Raw genomic sequence first — 20385 nt, forward strand, 5'->3', positions numbered from 1 at the left:
GTTCCCCAAATTTTCCTTAATTACTGCCTTCAAAAGCCTGCAGACCTAATTTTTATATATATATATTAGTGTTTTCCTCATATAACAGCTTTCTTCAGATGATACACATAAGAAGTGTCTTTGCAAACCAGCATTTATTCCTCCTATCAATGAGAATGCTTGAGTTTCTTTTTCAGGCCTTACCTGCCATCATCAAATATAAATGGTTTTACCTGTGAGACAGAAACTGGACTCAGGTTAAAAAGCTCTCAGTTTTAGGTTTGATGAGTTCTGGCTTGAGTTAAGAGAAATTAATCATTAGCAGAAAAAAAAAATTAAACCAGTGATATTTCCCTCCACTGTTTGTACAAAATGGTACATGCCACTGTTTAGACTGTACATTAAAACCATTTTTACATTTAATATCAGCACAAAAATAAAAATCAAGAGTCATAAGATACATGGGTTTCCAGCTGGCACCAGCAAACCACCCCTCTCTCATTGTTACTTTTCCGGGTCTGGTACATATTTTTTTATGTCTGCAGAAACAAAACCAGAATCAAAACACATGTGATGCTTTGGACTTTTGAAGGCATTCTGTGCTTTGCTGTCCTTTAATTTAGCTCTGAACAGTGACTACTGTAGTCCAACACATCTACTCCAACTCCAAAAAATGTTTACGTACATGCTGCCCTGTTAGTCATCAATTCTGCAACAAGTTTCAATTCACCAAACCCCTGGGAACTGTTTTTAACATTTCTCATAATTCTAAGGACAAAATGCAAATTCAGACACTTGAAACACACTATGGGAAAACACTGTACTGAAAAAGGGCTGAACGACCATTTACGTAGCAGCAGTGGATTGCACGTGGTCAGTAAAAGGAGGAGAGAAGAACCCATTCATGATGAAAAACCCATTATCCATGATAAGGCCAGGAACTAGTTCCAGTAACACTAGCCTAATTGTAACCTAGAATTAGCTTTTAATTAGTTTTAATTTCTGCAGCCAATATGCTTAAGATAGGCACAGCTGGTGAAATTCTGGCATCCCAACTGGAAGAGCAATGTTCCCATTCATGTTAAGATCAGGATTTTCATCTGTTGCCACAGTAGCAAACAAATATGGTATTTGCTTCTTCACTTTGAGCATGCTCTCAGCAGAATAGGGAAAGAAGCAGCCACATCAGTTGCGTAGTTCAACAATGTACAGCAACTTCTAACGCGCTTAGCTTTTGTACTGGGATTCATTAGAGAAGCCACAGGGAAGGAACTTCTCTTTGTCCTTCTGCACATACCTGGAAAGGAACAAAATCTCACTCTCCACAAGCCTCTGCCTAACGAAAGGGCCTGATACAGCTTCCTCAACATTTACTGTTTTCTGTTACAGGGCAGACCCAGAGACCTGTTAAACAAAAGTTGACTATAAATATTTCTTAGCATACGAGCCCTGTGGAGAAAACAACGGCAAGACTAGCTGCAACCATACTAAATTCAGAGTAAGATCCTGAGATACATTTCTTCATATTTTCTAAGAAATTGAAATACTAATTTGGCGTCTTAAAATTCACACAAACCCTTGACCCATTACTCTTCTGCCAACAACTGTGTTCTACCATATTTTTTAATTTTCATATTAGCTTACTGATTGATAAATAAAACTCTGCCACTTTCTGAAAGTGCTCAGTACAACAATTACAGTGAGAACACCAGCTCTTGCCTGGCTAAAAAATTAACTAACTGTTCAGCCAATAAGAATCATTACTGTGATTGACACATCATTGCACCAGAATGCTCTTACAATGCTGTTTTCCTAGCTTCCTTTTAATCTTAGCACATCTGGGATGCAAATAGAAAAGCTGAGAGTAAGAATACTTCAAACAGGACAGTTCCTGCAACAAGAAATACCAGGAACGCAGAAGTACATCATGGTACCAGCAAAGATCCTAACTTCACTGTGCTAACTGCTCTGCTGACAGATGGAGGGGCACATTTCTTCAAAGAGTTCTTAAGTGGTGGAAAAATGGTGCGAGAAAGCGATACGAGCAATCCAAAAATCAGTCACTGAACAAAACTGACCTATTCCTGCATCGCAGATCAATGCTGTCAGCACTGGGCCTGCCAGTTGATAGATTTACGGGGGACTACAAGATGATAGCAAAAGCCCATCACTACAAGAGACGAACATGCTTATAAGGACGCATATATACGCGATACTTAAGAACCAAAATAAAGCATTACTTGTAAAACAACAACCAAAACACTGATGCTATCAAAAGCTGTGCAGACTACACAATCTGCCACAGGACCTGCAAGACTTTGTGAAAAGACCCCATAATATCAACAGTTTTGCCAAATTAAATGATTGAAGCAAAAGATGAGAGACAAGGGGAAAAACCCACCCACAACAAAAACAAAAAACCACAAAACAACAACAAAAGCACCACAACAAAAATCTATATAGTTTCTCTCTTAAAGCCCATTAATGCAACTAGAAAAACTGATCCCACTGATTTTAGTGGGCTGTGTAGTAAACTCATGAATAACAAATCTTCTTTATATTTCATATCAGGGGAGACTCAACCAATACAAGATGTTACAGTGCCTGTGAAGCATCCCGGCTAGAAAGCTGTCCAGGGATTAGAACAATTACACACTATTCAGGCCCTGCCCCTTAAATCTGATTCTACTCCAACAAAACCATTGGATTTTTTCTGTCAACTGTGAGAAGGATTTGGCCTTAAATTACAATAGTCTGATAGCTAAATTTACAGAACTAGCAATACCCTGAAAATACAGAACCTCAGAGAGAAAAGAGAGCTCATGAAAAAATAAACCTTATGGGATTATCAATTAAGATATTTTAGCTTCCAAACTTAAAATAAATGGAAAATATGCCATATGAACCTCTGTAGATATTAAATCATTTTATTTTTATTATATTGAGACCCATAATTGCACCTGGAAGGAAGGAAAAACTGGATCACTTTGTCCCCATTGGTCTAAAAGCACAAGTACCATCAAGAGACATACCTGACTCACTGGCAGAGTGAGCAGCGATGAGACCTGCATTAGCAAGCTTCATATAAAAAAAAATAATTAGGACAGAAAAATTTCAGAGGATTTAATTGTTCACATAGCTATGAAATAAAATCCACATCGTTTTGAAGGTTTAATGAAACAATACTCAAGTAAGGAATACCGCTTCTAGCCAACTGTAAATACTGCCATCTCTTTTACTACATATGCTAAACAAACCTGCTTTTGGATCCTAACTTTATCTTCCGTTGTGTGCCTGATACTTAAAACTTAAGATTTCTTTTGGAAAATTTGTTTTGGAATGTACAACACATTTTGCAGGGAGGCTACAGAAAACAGAATTCTTCATTGAATCACCTGTGTATGCATTTTACCAGATAAATTTGACAAATTTGCCTTTATCCCTTCTGCACAGGATTATGTGTATTTGCATAGAAATGACCTAGGTAAAAACAGGACTGGCTTGACTGGAGTTAATAATGTTCCCTCAGAGAACTGAGGTATTTATGCTGAAGAAGAGTGATTTGCCTATGGAGAGAACTTACGTATAAACAGCAAGCAGAGACTCAGGGTCTCTGCACTTAGTATTAAGCATGTATCACAAGTGACAATGAAAAAATAAACACCAAAACAGAAAAATGTTTACAGGAGGACATAAGATTCAAGTTTAAGCCTACCAACACCTTGCTCCCATCCTGCTCTTTATTTACATTGTGGTCAGTTGCACCAGAATGCAGTTAATACAGAAGAAATGTTTGCATGAGAAAGGCCTTACTAGTGCTAGCACTGCTTTTTGAAAATTTGTTATAAAAGAATGTTCTTATAACAGACATTTCACGAAGGTAGTCTTGCTATAACCCTAATGGCTGCATGAAGCAAAACAATACCTTCAGTAAAGCAGAAGCCAGCAGCTTTCCTAATGCAGCTCATAAAATCAGTGTATGCAAATTTCTAACAACCCTCTATTTCAATTTCCATCCGTGTCAATATTCCTCATTTACAGCTCATCTAAAAAGACTAATAAACCATCTGCATCTCTGTTGCAGTAAAGCTTACAGAAAACACTTCACTGAAAAAAGGAGAATATTTTAAGCTAAACCATGTTTAATTAAAAATGTTTCTACACTTAAAAAAATGAGATGAGTAAATCCGAGCTATTTATTTCATTGCCTTTTCTATCTTTTCAAAGTATGTTACAAAACATGCATACCTGATACAGCCAGACCTTTAAGTAGAACCGACATTTTGTTTACCACAGACATTTATAATTCAATTTGGAGACATTTGCAAATGTTACCTTTCAGACTGCTCTCTTAATGGGTTCTTTAACAACTCAGTAGATGCACAATAACTGTGGGTATATTAGGATAATCAGTCTCAGGAGTAAATTTAGCATCTAGCCTTTTACTAATGTTTTAACTTCAAAATTACAAAAAGAAAGAGCCATTTCAAGTAACACAGACCTTCTGGTTCAAAGGAAATCTGTCTGGTGGACATGTTACATAAGTGAGAAAATCCAGTATCTAATAATTTCTAAGTAATTATATCCTGAAAATTCTTTCTTATGTTTGGAAAATTTCTGGGCAGTTTAGTTACTCAGATCTTTGAAGTGAAGTGCAGATGTGCAATATCCCTCAAAGGAAACAAGGAAAATTTTATTTGAAAGGTAAAAACAAAATTAAAGTTTTGTTTGCTTTAAAATTCTACTTTTGGGGGGTTTGTAATAACTTTTAATCTTTTTTTGTTTTAATTTTTTTTTTAAATAGCTTCAGCACATTCCATTTAGGAAAAGGATCAAAGTTTATTAGACTATACTGTCAAATTCCAAATAAAACATATAGATATTTCCAAATGTCAAAACGTGGTGTCTTTTGCAACCCTGGGCTCCTTAAAAAAAAAAAAAAAAAAAGATACTGACTTCACAATGGAAAAAATGCTTTTAAAATTGTTAAAAAAAAAGAAAACCCACAAAACCCCCCCCACAATCCACACACAAAAACACCACCAAAACAAAACAAAAACCACACCCAACATTTCAAGATCCTCAAGTCACTAAAAGAATTTAGGTACAAACTTCAAAAGCTGCAGAGAAGGAAGACTTCTTTTTTCACCTTTCTGTAAAGTGTCAAAATGCAATATTAATTCTTCCATTCTAAGAAAATCTAAAGAGGACTACCAAGCTATTAAACCTTCCAGTGGATCATTTGTGGTATGAGTTATTAGCCTAATTGGGGGCACACTTTATTCTGACCTTTGCAAAACTTTCATTTCCCAAATGTGATAGATACAAAGTGCTTTTATAATACCAATAATGATTATTTCCTATGGGAAACTGCCAATTATAAGTTGGTGAACAATGCTATACCGGATGTACATTGAGAAAATGAACACACCTACCAAGAGTCAGCCTAATTAAAGTCATTCTTCAAATATTAATAAAGCTTTTCACTTCCATGAAATATAACCTTTACATTTTAGTTCAACTGCATCCTTACCAGGTCATTCATTCAACAATAATAAATGTTTGATTGGTGTTTAAATACAGAATTTATACTGAACATTCACCTTTCCCTGGCAGTAAACCAATACATGTGGGAAGCTGTTTTAACCACTTGAGTCAAGTTCATATTGTTGATATCAAGTCACATCAAATGACAGCAAAAATACTCAGATACAGAAACAAACCCCTTGTGATCTGGACACAAGTCTTAAAAAAAAGGCACAAAGATCACATATAAGGATAAGCAATAAACTGTCAAACAGTGTGTGTTTTATTTTTATAATATTGACTCCAATATATTCTGCTGAGGTCACAAGTACAACAGGTAGCAGATTCAATAGCATCATTTCCTGCTGTTCTGTCACCTGGTATAACCTGCTACCAAGTTTCAGTAGCTCATATGCACCACAAAGATAAGGAGGGACAGAGAGGGTACAGCTGGCCAAAATTCCTGAACACGCTAACTTGACAGAGGACAAGAGACACCTGCCTTCCCACCAACACACCCTCAACTACCCAGCGTGCCCAGCTCTACATGTGTGCATTAGGCATGCCAGAGTAGGAGTGCGTTTTAGCAACACCAGTCTCAGGCATCTTCTTTGCAAAGCATCTTTTACAGCAGTGAAACCATACCATGCAGAAACAGGGAAGCCTTCCAGAAAATGCAGTCTTAAGGGATATGGTGAATTCAATCTCTTCACAGGTAGCCCTGGCTTTTTACAGCTCTCCCTGGATCCCACTGGATGAACAGATAGAGTTGGTAGGCTGCAGAATCATACCAGACAGTAAAAGAAACTCCATTAAGGAATACTCAGGACACAATCATGTGCTCCCACATCACAGAATAGGCTCCGGCTCTTACTGATTAGCCATTCTGTAAAATGTTGCTTTAGCTATATTACCTCATAATTAAAAGACATTTGCTGTAATATCTTTGCTTTGGACATCATAATTTTTGAAGTTCTTAGGGTCTGATTCCCATTTATGCTCTTGCTACTTTGCAAACCTTCACAAGATTCTATGATTCTAAGATGAAATAGACATTAAAGTGAATGTAAAAATGTGTTACTACACTTTAACAGCACCTGTAGATTCACACAGAAAAGTAGAGTATTAAAAATGATAAATCTGATTCCAAATTTTACATGACAATGGAAAACACTCCATGTAGACATATCAGTGAAGAAAGCTTTTGATTTTCTTAAAAAGATTCACCTGGAAACTGCCTCAACAGTTTAACATTTTAAAAGCATAAACTCCCCAGTTCACCAATTGTGTATATATACAATCTACAAACAAAAAAATATATTCTATAGAGTCCAGGCAACAAATTGCTCAATTAAGACATGTAGAAAAAGGCCAGTTAAACCAAAAGAAATAATTGAAAAAACACCTACAGAAGTTTATCATTTAGGTTTTTCAGAATATCTTGCTAGTTACTTGCCTACATCATTAAAAACAAATGTATTTACACAAAAATAGGTCATAAAGGCCTGCACAGAAAAAACCCAACTATTTTTCAGGCAGGCAGACCCAGATGACTTACAGACAGGCTTGTATGCCCAAACGTTTTTTCTGATCCCCCTCCCCACCCCCCCAAGATGCAGCTATATTACTGGGTCAAACAAGAGACACTATATCTAATTAAAGATTTCACCTTGCTTAGTTCCAACACAGCTGCAGCCAAATACCATGCCAATGTTTGATATGAATGCTTCAGAGTTAAGGCAGGCAGAAGTGTCTTTCTTAAAAAAAAAAAAAAAAAAAAAAAAAGGAAAAACAGGTACCAGCTTCAAATTCAGCAAACTGCAGTTCCAATTGATCTGAACCAAAAATTTCCTTCATTATAACTCAGGAATTAAAGAATATTTAATCTGCCTTTCAGAGAAGGAGTTAAATTGCTCAGTGGACTATATGTAAGGCTCAACATGTGAAAAAGCACACCTTACTAGGTGAAATTTAAAAGCTCATTTAGTTTTCAAAGAGAAAGATTCAGAAATAACTTGAACAGAGTAACCAAGTACTAATGTGAGGCAGGCATGCCTGACCACCTTGCTGGAAAGGACCTACTGAATTCATAGAGCCAGCTGCTCAGCCTAGCTGAATTCAAACCAAATACAAGCCACAAATATTTTAATAGCTAGGTTAACTGGCTTTTCTCCTCTCATAAGGTCTCTAAAGAAGGAAAGACGGGGTTGCTTTCTCAAGGCTAAAATACAGCTCAGCAAGAAGAAAATGACTGAATCAATTTTTGTCAGACTGAGCAGCCCACTTCCTCACAAACAGGAGCTGGATATACACACCTGACCATCTAGACCTGATTTAATAAGGTAAGTGAAGCACTGCTTCCTTTGTATAAGAGTCTGATCAAGCCATTTATAAAAATTCACTGCAAAACAATTATAAATGGTCAAAGTCTTCCAAATGTAGAAATGCCTGAGAGAAGGATTGCAGATCTTGAAAAAGCAGCCTACATATCAGAACAAGAAATACTTGTAATATCTACAGCAGCTCTAGAGATGCACTCCCAACTGCTAACCCAGACTGCAAAAGATCCCATAATGATCTTGTTTACAATCCAAATTTTCAGTCTGGTACAGATCAAACAGCAAAAAGTGCAGTTATAAAATCTAAGTAGATTTACTCACTACTTTTCACTGTAATGTTTAACAAGTCTTACTAATTTTGAAAAGAAGAAACAACAGTTAAAAACATAAACAACTAAGAAGTGCAATGTGTGTTGTTAAGCAATAAACAATGTTCCATATTTCTGTCTTTCCCCTTTGTTTCACAGAAAATAACTAGACAGCAGTCTCATCGCTCCACATACTGTAACTTTCAAAACTTGGCAAAGCAACTCTTACACATCGCGTTTCAGATCCAATAACTCATACGTGCTTCAAAAGATCTGGCAGCAGTTCTTTTGGGAGTTATTTCCTACTTTTCTGGCTTATGCAACCTGTCGAGTTTGGAAAATTTACACTTAGTAGATTAAGAGGATGTACACAGAGAAAGAGGAAATCATAATAACCACAATAATTGTAAATGAAGTTTTGAATGCAAATTTGATTTGCCACAGATATTTCCACTGCTGCAAGAAATCATTCTGATGTGGAACAGCACATGCCATATTCTCAGTTTTCATAGGTACTGTGATCAAAAAGAATTTGTTTAGGTACAAAGCTGCCAGTAGGGCAGACTCCATAACTATCTCACATGGGCACACCCCCTGTTCTCTAATGCAATACTCATTTTAAGACCAACAAAATTACAACAGATAAGATATGAACACTAGAACAAAAGCAGGTTCTGCAAAAGCCACAGGATGATGTGGAGTTTTGCCTTTGATTAGGATCTGTTTACTTAAACACTCAGTCAAGCATTGCTCCTCTAAACCAGATCACAAGTGTAATTAGAGAAAACATCCCTCTGAAATTTTCCATAGTTTTGGGGTTTAGAGAAGTTGAAAATACTGGAAGGGAAGGAGAGGAAAGAAAAATCTTTTCCAAATACAATGCCTTTTCTGGCAGTAATTTAGTAATTTTCTTTTTGGCTTCACCAGAAAACAGTAAGAGCTAAAGATGAATGCACTATTCACGTGGTATAAGACAACACATCAGTTTAAAAGAAAATATCTACTGGGCAAATAATCTTGGTGTATCAATACTAGGGCTTGGCAGATAGTTTCAATGGGAGAACAGTCAGAAATGAATAAACATTTTCTCCAAACTCAGCTGTGCACACGACCTCTTGCTTTCTTCCCCACCACATATGTATTTCCTATATCTGACAGTTTTATTACATTTCTCACTTTTTCTATCTTGCTTCATTTTTTTGCAGCTCTCCCTATACCTTCCAGATTGTTCTGCTTATCCTTTAACTCTCCATTTCTTTTTCATACACTTGGCCTCAGCTGAAGTCAGTGGCAAAAATCCCACTGACCTGTATGCAAAGGAGTCTTTTGGGAACATGGGAATGTCACTCACCATCTCTCCCTCTGCCACCACCGCCCTTCAGCTTTCGCACAGAGTCATGCCATCTGAGTTTTGGTCGAGAAACTAGAAAGGCAATAGTTTCTTCCACTCCTTTCTACTGTACTCTCTCCATTTCTAGACACATACTCCTGCTGGTTAGTTAGAGCAGACTCTTGTGCTCTGGTTTCCTCTTGGAGGCAATTTAATTCACTACTGAGGAAGAAAGCGACCCAGAGAAAAAACAGAAGGGGGTACAGTGGAAACCACAAAGAACCCAATATGTCTTTGTGAGCTCAGCCTGCACACAATAAAATGGTTTAGAAAACCTCCACTTTCTTCAGGTTTTATCGAAGCCTAACAATATGAGCTGTCATTTTGTGTCTTATGTTTTCTGACCAGTTCTTCCCACGTTGTCCACCTTTGCATACAAGACCAGGTCTTTCCACATTTTAGAAGAACAAGGTTCTAACTTTGGGCACTGACGAAATATAAATTTTGAATAAAGTAACACCATAGCCTAGTTCCTTATATAACATTCCCATACCTTTTTAGAAAAATAGCAAATAGTCTTTCCTTCCTGGGAAGTGACAGATAAATCTTAAGGGGAAAGTTTTACAAGGCAGTCACTTAAAGAAAACAACCTTTCTCAGCCCAAGACAACTCATATCATAAACAACCAAAATATAGAGGAGCCAAGATTTGTTTCCTCCTTTTCCCACATTAGAATGTCTGAAGATACAAGCATGCTTTAAGACAGACTTACCATGGAACAATTTGAGGCAGCAGTCTGGTAAACTTCAGGAGTCCTCTCCAGCAGTCTACCAGTCACTCATTCTTTCCCCACTAACCTCTGCTCTGCCAGCACAAATGAATCATAGAATGGTTTGGGTGGGAAGGGACCTTAAAGCCCATCTAGTTCCAATCCTCTGCCACAGGCAGAGACACCCTCCACAAGACCAGGTTGCCCAAAGCCCCATCCAACCTGGCCTTGAACACTTTCAGGGAGTGGGCATCCACAACTTCTCTGGGCAACCTGTTTCAGTACCTCACCATCCTCATTGTAAAGAATTTTTTCCTTATATCTAGTCTAAATCTACTCTCTTTTAGTTTAAAACCATTTCCCCTTGTCCTATTGCAATAAGCCTACTAAAAATTCTATCCCCATCTTTCTTATAAGCCCCCTTTAAGTATTGAAAGGCCGCAATAATGTCTCCCTGGAGCCTTCTCTTCTCTGGGTTAAAAATAACCTTTTAGAATTTTATTTTGCAGGTGCACTTTTCAGCCAGATCAGTTACCTGATTCACTAGTTAGTTACATAGGCTTTTGGTGTGAACAAGCATCCAGGGACAAGAAATTAGAGGCTGGGAGTGAGACTGGGGACTACTTTCTTTATCAGAAGTGTCAGTTTAAATGTACGTTGAAACTACAGGGAACCTGACAACTGAGACAGTAACTACTGCCGTAAGTTATCTGAATGCTTTTGTTATCACTTGCTTTTTAGCTCCCAGAGCTCTGCCTCCTCTCTAAACCACCAACCTTTCTCAATTTGAGACCTTTGCCGGTATATATTTTCTGCTCCTTCCATGCTCACCTTTCTCACCAAAAAGGTCTACCCATCACTGGATTTTGCTGTAATTGAACAGAACAGTCTTTCAAAGGAAAGTATGAAGACTACATGATCACAAACAGCAGGGAATGTTTGGAAAACAATACTTCATCTGAATGCAGTAAGCTTCATTTATTTTTCTTTTGCCTCTCTATTTTTGTTTTATACTGTTGACTCCAAGTTTTAATGACAGAAGATATTTTAAGTATTCCTGACCTAGAAATGTGCTAAGAATAAGAGAACTTTTATAAAGAAAACATTGTCCATCTGAAGGGAAACTCAGTGTATACTCCCACCTAAGCAAGCTACACATGTTGCTTATGAACAGCAGATAACTTTTCAGACCTAAAAGAACTCAGTTTCCAGAAGCCAGAGATAACATGTATAAAGAATCAGACAGGTTGTAGAATTCAACAGACCTGATTAAGAGAATAGTAGAAGGATTCATGGCCAAAATAGATGCTACAGAGCAAAAAAATCAGCTCAGGTGGAAAAAAAAAACCTTAATTGCTGTACTTATCAGGGACAGTAAGAAGACAGCCAGTGGGGACACAGTTTAAAGCTAGGATTGAAAACCTCTTTATTTCGAGAATAGCAATCTGAGCAAATTGCACTGGTCTCTAACAAGAGGGCAACTTTTCTTTATTCTCCCCTATCAAGTATCACTTCCATTTTGGGAGCAGTTGCCATGCTCCATATAATGGCCAGGAAGCAAATACTTTAGGACTAAAACCCATCCTCAATTAAGTCAGTGCTTGTGTGGATATACTCAGCAGGTGTGACAATGGAGTTAGTGTGGATCCACACTGGCATAAGGAAAATGAGTGCAAAATATTTCTGATTGTAGCAGATAGATTACATAGAGGGAAGTTCCTCAAGGTTTGGTCTTTTCAAGTAAAGCAAGTAAACAGTGTAACATTAGAAATTACAGTAAATACTTCTTACAAGTACATTTGTGTGTGCAGTGCTACATTAACAGTGTTTGTATATGCAGTACTTTCACAGCTACAAGATGTCATCTGTGGCTTTATGGCCATAGATTTGCATTAGCCATGCAAATCTACCAAGTACACCCTCAACTGTTAAAGCAAAACTAGTAGTTGCTTCAGCTATAAAGATCATAGCAGACATATTCTGTTAAGCTTCAATACTCTTAAGAACCTACGTTTTAGAAAAGCCAGTAGCCAGTCTTCTATTTTGTAATCACAAAGGGAAGGGAAAACTTCAGCAATGGTATGATTAATGATCTTCTTGAACACAAGACAAAGTTGCATCGTTTCACCCCTACGCTCTATCAACTTTGAGTTTCAGCTGCTCTGCCCTTTGCCCCAACCCTGCCAGAGTCCATCAGAGCACACAGACCCCTTGATGAACAGGTTTCAATCTGGAATATACAGCAGGGTGGACAAACACTATTTAGTGCCCCAGAAGGACAACGCAGTTGAGCATATCTCTCCCTTCTTTCACCTTCATTCAGTCAGGAAGGTATTTCAACTTTTTCAAAGCAGGGGGGAGTCACACAGCAGTTTGAGAAAAAAATATTAGTGTTCCTTCACCATAGTCTGATTCAACTATTGCCTGCCTATAGGATAAACAGAGCCAACCAGTGACTGCTCCAGTGTGCTGCTAAATCCTAAACAGAATTATTAGGAGACTCTCTTTTCCACAAGGCTGGGCTGTACCCAAACCAGAGACTGAGGCCTTTCCTCATATTTCCCATGTAAATTACCTTTTTTTCCTGTAACGACAACATACACAATCACATAAATAGGATTAACACAGGCAGCACATAATTGGCTCTTATTGAGTACAAGATACAGCCATAACTAAGAATCCCCTTGGGGCTGATAATGAGGGTGGGGTGAATGCTGCTCTTAGCTCCCCATCTGAGAGACAGAGTGGCACATGAGTATCCACACAAGAGCACAGGTAATTTCATAAAAAAAGACACATGCCAAATAATCTGACTCTGTCCTTTAACCCACCAAAAAAAAAAAATCTGCAATTCTAACCTGCAAAAATACCACAGGGATCTTATTTCACCTCCATAAAAATGAGGTAACTGTGATAATCAGTACATTGTTTTAATTATTAGTCCAGTCAGGAATGCCCAGTGAACATTATGACCAACTTCACATTATAAACTTTGACAGGGATTCAGCACTCCTTCCTTCCAACAGTGTTAGAAACCATAGTTTATATAAAAAAATTTCTTTAGTTAGTTCTCTCTTCAGCTCAATCTCTTTCAGAGTAGGAAACAGGTCAAAGTTCCTGTAGCTCCTGATGGCATTAAAGGGAGCATGATTATAGGTAACAACGTGTTACTATAAAAGCAACATCTCCCATTTGCACACCTCTGTCCTCCCACAACAATGTAAACAGAATAAATCTCTAAGACACACTGGCTGACCTCATCTCCTGAAGAAATACTGTCTAGCATCACACTGTAATGAAACAGAGAATAATGCATGATGATCTCAATCTTTAATACTATGTTTTAGCATGCTTGCTACCCAAAACACCTCTTCCCAGGCATCCTCAAGGTAACTAGTATTAACTACAATATGCTGCTCACAGACCCTACACAGACTGTATAAGTTGTGACTGCCTAGGGCTATTTTTGTTTTGTTGTTGAGCCAAATTCTCTTTATATTTACTTAATGTAAATTCAGAAGTTCTGGAATTTGCTTTTCCTTTGTTCCAAAAGTTTTTGAAGTCTTTGACTTTCAAGATGGTGTGTAAAACTTATGGCATATAAGGATCCATGCTATGTTTAAATGGTTAAAAATGGGTCCAAGTGGAAAATGAAAAGCAACATCCCTAACTTTCTTCACTTAACTCCATATGTTGTGGCTTTTCGCTCTATTATTTAGAGCTTTACTTTGAAAGCGTGCAAGATGCTCAAATGCAATAGCTAGCTACTCAAGATAAACTGATTCATCCCCTACTTCATCAATTTTAACAAATGAGCCAGTTACCCCAGCAGTTCTGTTACTGCTGTGATTTCATTCTAAATCTTTAGCAAGAGTTCTACTGCTTATACCTGGATAAGAAATTAGTGCTATCTGTATTTTCAGACTTTTGCTCTAAGAAAATATTTCCAGTAGGTTCTACTTTCCAAAAAAAGCTATTTCGGGTCAATGTGGGCTTAACTTTTTCTTTTTTAATTATTTTAGAAAAATATATTTGTGCCCACAGAAGAATTATTTTTATCAGTTACAAATAAACAAAGCAATTGTGATAGAACACCAGGTCACAGTGCAACAAATTCCCAAATCCTTGTGGTATACAGCATAGGGATAAACCAACAATCAAGAAGTGAAAACCAAGGAAAACAGAAGTGCATTTTAATGACTAATGCCCATGTTATGCATACGTAAAGCACTGCCTGCAGCCATTGTACCTTTACTTCTAATTCTAAAATTCTGGAAGACCACTGCAACCATACCCTTTGGTGACAATAACTTTTTCTGCACTGAAATTTTCATGTGAACGATCCCTCTAGAACAGATCTATCTGCAATTGGAATCCTCATCTGAGAAATCATCTCGGATTATATCAAAGAATTCTGATGTGAATGTAGATACATTTTTGTATTAACAACAACAAAAAGTAAATATACCATCTCGACATAGTCGCTTACAAAAATTTCAGTAGAAAGAATAGTGCATGAAGTTCTGCACTCTACTTGTACATGCAGTGCTCTGCTCCTGTGCAGTAAGGATGGGCAAAGAACTCACTTAAGCTAAACTGCATGGCTTGACCAACAGGGCAAGATTGAGCTTTCACTCAGGATTAGTGAGAAAACTAGCATTTTCCTCAATAACCCTTTTCAGCCTGCTCAAGGCCTGAGCTAAAACAAGTGGAATTTCGTGCCAGTCTGGTGCTTCTGGAGGAAAAGTAGCTTTCAGATTGCCGAAGCCAATATGGTAAGAATCCTTGATGCCAGTGGGATGTATAAAAGCACACTCGGACTAGGAGGGTATAGAAGTGAACGTAAATAGATGTGCAAGTGACCCAACCCTGAGTATTAAAAAAAAGGTAACAGTAATGGTTTTCTACATATTTAGGGTGAGAAGAATCTGCTGGAATCATCTAGAAACTAGAAGGCTTTAATTGCCTTTGCAACACTTAAGAATGACTCCACATTACCGCTGTAGTTTAGTCAGGCTGGGGGGGATGACACAACAAAAGATCAGTTTATCACTCACCCAAACTTCCCAGAATGTTAGGCTACTAAAAAGATGATGCCACTGAGGACCTAGAATAGCCCCATCTGTCTGTGTCACTGATCATCCTCACATACACACTTCTTAGTGTCAGGGTATCTGACTTTCAGGACAGTGCAGCATACTCTGAATTTGCAGAGTTATGACCTAAATTTCTAATAACTTCTCTCTTCCTGTGAGCCCCAACCATTGTTTTTTCAGAATACATTTCTCATTATACTGATATGGACAGCACAGCACTGAAACATTAAATCATATTTTAAACCCGAAGCAAATAATTTCATAAAAAATTTAAAGTGTGAAGAGAAAAACACATACCTTTTGAAAATCAGAAATTACTCCGTAGAAATTTCCATTGTAGAGAATGTCTTCCTCTCCCTAAAGAAAAAAAGAAAAGCCTTAATTGTGCATACTAATATTTAATTACATAATAAAAATACAGTGAACTACTTCAAGACCTTCTTTTTCACCCAGAAATAATTTCTCCTTATGGATCAGAATAAGTACATTATAGCAAGTATAAATATTGTACACTCCGAGTTTTTGTTTGAAGTTAATTTTACTTTGAAATTCCCTTCTGTCTTTGTTAGCTAAGCAAAAGCATCATAGCTGCAGGTGAAACTAACATGTGGTATCCATTGTTCCAAGCATTTAAAACCAGAAAGTAACCCTACACAATGGAGACCAAGAACCGAGCAGTGTGTCAGGAGCAGAGCAAAAAAACTACATTTTATTCTGAGGTATATAATCAGGTCTCTTTCTTATTCCAGCTTTGGGTAACAATGGCATAATTTACTTTTTATTAGTGCTAAAAACATACTTCGCCCATTGCTTTTGCCAACGCTTTAGAAGGATGAAAGCATCAACTAATTCACTGACATCCACTTCTTCTGTCTTTTCCCCTTCTATTTGCGTGAGGAAGAGATTGGCAGCACATGGGCATTTGACACTTCCGTGCCTCTGGGCAGCACAAGCAGGTAAAGGCATTCATACCACTCCCCTCAGCTCCAGACATCAGGGCAGCAATAGGTTCACAGTAGAGTCCTAGTGACATTCTAGTACTTCAATCTTGCGCCATATAGTCTCTGCATCATAAAATTGAGTGCTTCATGTTAAAACTGACCTTTTCCCAGGCTTCCTCTGAGGAAGCACTGGTACAGGCCCTGTAGCCATCACACATGTATCAATAATCCCAACTGCTTTGCTGTTGTTACTTTCCCCCCCTCTTTTTTTTTTTTAAAATCCACAAAACCAATTGATTTCTAGATCTAAGTCATTTATATGAGGGGTTAAAATGGACATGAGTCCAATAGCCACTCAACAAGCAAAGCAGCAGATTTACAGTAACGAGAATGAAAAGGATAAAAGTGTTCAAAAAATTAAGTCAAATCCAAATTTAGATTAGAAATAGATGTATTATAAGTGAAGATGTTTTAAAAGAAAAAAACCAAGTGTATTCAGCATGGAAAATAATATGAAATTAACTGTAGCTTTTTCAAATTAATGTCTATCAAGAGTTCTTGCACATTAGGACAAAAGCTGTATTTTTCTCTCATTAAGCTTCATCTTTTTTCCTTTAAAATAAATTGAAGCCTTAAATTGAGAGCATCCACTAGGCACACATTCAGGATTAAATCTGACCTGATACCTTTTAAGTTTTATACGGTACAGGAGAAAGAAAAAAGTAAAAAAAGGCCTCAGCAAGATTAGAAACAGAGAGATTCTACAAAACAAGTGTCTCAGGCAAGACAGGCATGTTGTAGGTCTGGTGTTTGCCTTGAAAACTCACGGTGCATGAAATGTCCCAAGTAGTATACTAGAGTGACTGAGAACGGCAATCACAATTACAGCAATGAGAGCAAAGAAAATAGTTTCCTGTTCTGTTGAATTCTTCCAAAGTTGCCAAAAACTTCCACTAAACCAGAAGTTTTTCCAAAACATAAATAGCAACTCTGAGAGGATGATGGCTAGGTACTTTGCTCTCATTAAATACTGTGTACTCCTCTAGTAAAAGGCTACACAGTGTCTTTGATTATTTTTTTTTTTAATGCCTCCAACTCTCTCACTTTGCTTGTGCACTTTCAGGCTGGCCTCAGTAGCTAGCTCATAATTACATGACAAGATATCACTGGGTCTCCACCACCTCACAGCTGCACAGAAAACCGTCTTTATACTTACTTCTGGGGTCAACTAAAGCCAACTTAATGCTAAAATAAACTCACTATTCAGAACAAGTTTCTGTTGGAAAAACAAAGACATTACAAAAATATTTTCAAGCACACAAGCTACCCTATTAGTCTGCAATGAGAGATACACCTCAGATATTTTTGTTCTCTTGCAGATTGTGGTCAGATTTCAACACAGTTACATCAGCGTAAAATCCAGCACAGCTCCACTGAAATCAGTAGCATCATACCATACCTAATGCACATAACAGAAACAGAATCTGTTTCTCTACTGGTTTTAATCATTTACAGCTTTCTGGGTAAAACTGCCATTGGGCTCTGAAATTACTCATGTTCCATGTAAACAGATGAGTACAATTCTCATAAATTTAATTAAAATCACTTTCTTTTTAGTTATGCAATTATCAAAAATCTTCTTCTTTTCAGCAGTTAAGTATTTCTTCAGAAGCTTGTTTGTGTTCAAAATCTCCAATGGCCCTTTTAGTAAGACTGTAAATTCTTTGAGGGAAACGCTCAGAGCCAGAGTTAAGTCTCAGTTACAGAGGTAGAAACACTGAGCAATCCGTAATTCACAGTAACCTAACTACTGATGGGGTAACAGACAGCAGCTGCAGCCTCAGGTTTATCCTTTGTGCCAGAGCTGGTTGTAAAGGCTAAAATTGAAAAACCCTACAATTTTCATTTCTCTCCTGTTTCAAAGAGAAAGAAAAAAGCCACAATTTTTTTTAAAGAGAGGTGAATAAGTTGGTCTTAAGTACCTCAATACCTACTTTTTTGCATAGGATCATTAATTTTATGTTTCTCACTTCATGAACACCTAACCAGATAGATACCACAGGATCTCAGTTGCAACTGAACACCTAACCAGGTGAGGCATCAGATTCTGAAGTCTAGAATGTTCATCATTGGACACAACACAGATTTCTTAACTACTACTCAGTAAGGCAAAACTTGTTTCTTGACTAGTCACCTGAACTTTCCTATCACCTTAAATATACCATATGAGTTGCCCCCTCCTCCCTCCCTCTTCATGTGACTTAACCCCCAAGTAACCTACTAGAAAAGGACTTAAGTTTTCATAACCCCCAGCTAAATCATGATAATCCTTCAAAAGGATGGACAGCCTTCATCAAGACTCTGGGCTTGTCACCAGATTGTTATTTTTTAAAAATTTTAAATGAGAAAATAAGTTTTCATCAACAGGGATCTAACAAGTTTCCTTTTCACCCGACATTCTCTGAAATGATCAGGGAGAATGGCCTGACAGGAACACACTTCTAGAAGTTTATAACTGTTTTCCATCTATGGACATTTGGCACCTCCTTGAATTACCCACTGGGAGACTGAAACTTTAGAATTCTAATCAGGATCTTTTGCCTGATCCTTAGAAGAGAGGTAGAAGTACCTAATTTAGAAAAGACCATTAGAATCTTAATTTAAATATGACAATTTTAGTCCATCAATATATCCTGAAACAGTCACTACCCACCAAACCTTCATTCATTTTGTGCCAATAGGGAACATCAACCATCGTTTATCTGTTTATTAGTTAGTTTTTACACACACTTTTTAACTTTTTTCAGACCTAAATTCCCTATACAGCAATCTGGACATGTAGTTTCTAAAAAGCTCCTTTCTTTCTTTGTAAATTTTTTCAGGATCTGGAGGGGGAAAAAAAAACCAAACCCACAACAAACAACAAACCCAAAACACCCACAAAAACACAAAACCAAAAAACCTAAAAAAAAAAAAAAAAATCACTCTCACTCTAATGCTAGGTCTTTGATAAGATTGTGCCAGCTGGTACACACTTGTGGGCAGGAAACCACACTTACCAAAACAACTTTATGTCAGCACCCTGCCTCATAACAGCACGTAGCAAGGCTATGTGCTGCCAGCTCCTGCCTTCAATGGGGCAAGCTGTTCTCGCAAGGGCCACGCTGTCAAATCGTTCGTTCTCATTTGAAGCCTTTGAGAAACCTCAGCTCCTTCCTGGAGTGGAGCCTTGCCAGGGACATCAGTCTGTTGCTGGTGACACACGCTACACACAATTGGGTGGCTTCCTGCTCAAAGCATTACATAATTTGAGCCTCTGGCATATCTTTCTGGAACATTTCACATATGAATCCACAAGATCAGCAGCCTCTTCAGTTACCAGATAACTCTGCACCTTTTCTTCACTGATACTCACCTGGATGGCGCTGAATACGGGGGCATATGACAAATAAAAATTGGACAGTGTGATTTATGGACACAGACAAAAGAAGCAGCTAAATAGACAGTTACACACAGTTATTGGTCAATAACTTCATTGAAGAAACAGTAAAAAAATAAAAATCAACAAAGCAAATGATGTTTCATCCATTTCTGCCAAAGGAATACCATGATGGAAATCAAATTCATAAACCACATATGTTTTTATTAAGGACTGTTGCATTCAGCTTCACTGACTTAAGTCAAACTTATTAAACAAACTATACAACCTGCTGCTAATGCCAACACAACACACACTTAAGTACTAGTCCTACAGCTGACTCCAGCCATGCAGTCATGAGTCAAGCAAGTTCTCGACTCAGGATCCAAGTGCATATACCTGAATTGAAAAGTACTTATTGGTGTTCAAGATTCAGCACACTGGATTCCTGAAACAGACACACTATTTCCACAGAGACACCAAATAATTTGGAGCCCAGAAATTCTACTTTATAAAAAGCATGTTGATCAATAATGGTTAAGTACACGCTCCAAAATTATTTGTAAATAATTTCTCAGACTTCTCCCTACAGTGAACGAATTGTATTTATATGATAAAACCACATAATTTAAGCCAAGCCATAAACAGCAGCATTTGTGCAACATAAAAGTTACCACAA

At 37.5% G+C, this 20385-nt stretch overlaps 1 protein-coding gene across 4 annotated transcripts in view; it reads right to left on the bottom strand.

Annotated features, from left to right (window-relative positions):
• PLCB4 (phospholipase C beta 4) overlaps positions 1 to 20385 on the bottom strand; it is a 206113-nt gene that overhangs the window by 170234 nt on the left and 15494 nt on the right. For all 4 annotated transcript variants that reach the window (XM_054821819.1, XM_054821817.1, XM_054821818.1 and 1 more), the window contains exon 2: positions 15641 to 15704. The gene's annotated coding sequence lies outside the window, so the exon portion shown is untranslated. The remainder of the gene's footprint in view (positions 1 to 15640; positions 15705 to 20385) is intronic.

Source organism: Grus americana, chromosome 3, assembly GCF_028858705.1.
Source record: "Grus americana isolate bGruAme1 chromosome 3, bGruAme1.mat, whole genome shotgun sequence".
In the NCBI taxonomy this organism is placed as follows: domain Eukaryota; kingdom Metazoa; phylum Chordata; class Aves; order Gruiformes; family Gruidae; genus Grus; species Grus americana.